Raw genomic sequence first — 2,658 nt, 5'->3', positions numbered from 1 at the left:
CACATAATTATTCAAGCAGAATTTCACTTTGATGCTTGCAGATTCCTTGTGTGAGTGTTAAGTGAAGAGAGAAATGGATGTGTCTGCTTGTTAAATGCTACATTTCTAAATACTAACAACTCTTCAAATGTCCTTTTGGTCAGAGTTCTGACAACATCACCAAACAGAAATAAAATTCCACAATTATGTGACAAGGCTATTTGTCATAGGTCTAGCACTTGTTTTTCCATAAGTATAGCTGTTCACTAGGCACCATAGTTGTGAGTGATCTGCTTACAAGATACTGCAGGTGTCATTATGTTTTGATAACAGAATATCAGATGCCAGAGAAATGTAATAAAACCTAATTTCTGTCCTTTAAGGCAGATCTTAATGTCTTCATGGACAAATCTTATGTTTTAAAACCTAAGTCATAGTCATGCTAGAGAACAGCTAGCTTATGCTGGAAGATCAGTGGGAAGCAGGGAATAGAAAAGTAGCAGAATCCCTATCCTCACTCACATACCTTAATCAAATTCTTTGATTAATAAATGCTAAAAATTTAGTGACATCTGAGCAAAGGATCTGGTTAGAAAGGTTATATTGCACCTCTGCTTCAACATCCTTTGTCCTTAGCTTAGTTTTGAAATCTAAGATATAGTGCTGGGAGAAACTTATTTCTCTTCATCTAACAGGACTCTTAATGCATGATAGATTAGCTTGTATATTAAAGATCCAGTTAACAAGCATATTATTACGACACATACTACTTGGCAAGGCTCAAATTTTATTAAATCAAGTATTTACAGGAACAGTTTGCAGTTTAGCAATTACTTGTTGAAAGTAATTATATCTAAAGAACCAGTACATGCACCATTCCACTCTCCTTTTCAAAGAATTATTTTGCAGTAGGTGGGAATCATATCTGGGTAGTTGCTGAACTGTACTTTTCATAATATTTTAGTTCCATGGCAAAGATACTGGTGGAATTGAAAAAAGGTGCATTGCAAAATAATTTTAACTATACTTGGAAAAATTCACAGATAATACTGATTATCTTCCATGCATCAGAATTTGGGGGAAAGAAATGAATAAACTTTTTATTAACAATTGCTTTAAATTATATTTAAAGATAGAAAAATTTAAATTATTAAACTACAGAAGAATGTAAAAAACAAATTGTGGAAGGCACTTATTTTAATTCTTTGAATGCCTGAGTGAAAAAAATATATTCTGCAATTAAAAATATATTCTGCAATTAGAAAAAGAGGAAAGTATTGTGGCCTGAAGCTATCCAGCTATTTAATATATAGAAAACCAGAGGGAATAACCTCTTTTTTATATAGGAAATTTAGCACCTTGCTTTTGCTAGGGAGAACTGGATTAAAGATGTTTTGGGGTGTGTGAGAGAAGTCTCGACTTTGCCAACTTCTTCAGATGTAGACATCTTCATAAATTTGAAACGCATTCCAGTAGAAGCCAAAATAAAAGTCTCCTGTCTATAGGAAATTATATATATTTGCATAGATCTAGATGATTACCTTTTACGGAGATCCTCTGGGATGTTAGATATAGCCATACAGTAGTACTAATATAGCATTTTACTATTAATTGCAGCTTCAAGATCTGACCTGCACAAATCCTAAGAGCCATCAGCACTCTTTTCTGCCATCTATTGGCCATCCAAATTCTTGCAGACCTTGTTTTAGTTGGGGGAAAAAACATCTTGTAGAGCAAAAATGTGATCCGATCTTTCACAGATAAATAGAACTAGACATTGTTATCCTGCTTGCTGGTAGATGGTAGAAAACTGCACAATTTATATGGCAATGTCATTCAGTTAGAGGTTAAATCCACACAAAACAAACATGCTATGCATCTGTATAATAATTGCTTTCTGAAGATGTTATTTAAAGGCATCTGATGATGAAAAGTTCGTGCTATAATTAATTTGTTTTTCAGATGCTTTTTTTTGAACTTGATAATTTTTTAAAAAACGGGATCCTTTTTTCAAGATGTTGGAAGCCAGTCAGCATCAGTCACACCAAAGATGGCCATATCATAAAAGGAGATAAATGAGCTTGTTTCATGCTCTTGTCTGGATGGAGTGTTAGTATCATAGAATCAAGAAATGGAAGAAGTCATCTCGGCCATTGACTCCAATCTCCTCTTATGTGCAGAAATTGAAATAAAATAATCTTTGACCAATGGCTGTCTAGCCTTAAATGAAGGGTAGCTATCCATCTTTTTGGGTCATTAATTACAATGCTATAAACTGCTCTTATTGTTGATAGGTGGTTTTTTTTTTCCACCTGTCTTCCTTTAAATTCCAGTATCTATAGCCCATGCTCCAGAATATTAGAGAATATATCTTGACCTTCTTTTGTGAAACTATTTTTTTAGTATTTTAAATGTACTAAAATAGTCCCATTCATGTCATCTTTTCTCAGGGCTAAATGTAGCTTCTTCCATTTTTCTTCATCAACTTTAGTTTCTGGTTCCCTAATTAATTTTTATTGCCCTTCTTTTAACATGTTCCAGTTTGTCTGAATCATTCCTAAAGTAATATGTCTAGAACAGGGCCCACTCAAGATAGAAAATGACGTAACTAAGTAAGTTGAAACTATTATACATACATACACACACACACACACACACACACACACACACACACATAAA

The sequence above is a fragment of the Protobothrops mucrosquamatus genome, unplaced genomic scaffold (assembly GCF_001527695.2).
Source record: "Protobothrops mucrosquamatus isolate PMUCROS unplaced genomic scaffold, P.Mucros_1.0 scaffold1584, whole genome shotgun sequence".
NCBI lineage: Eukaryota > Metazoa > Chordata > Lepidosauria > Squamata > Viperidae > Protobothrops > Protobothrops mucrosquamatus.
This window is presented reverse-complemented; position numbering follows the sequence as displayed.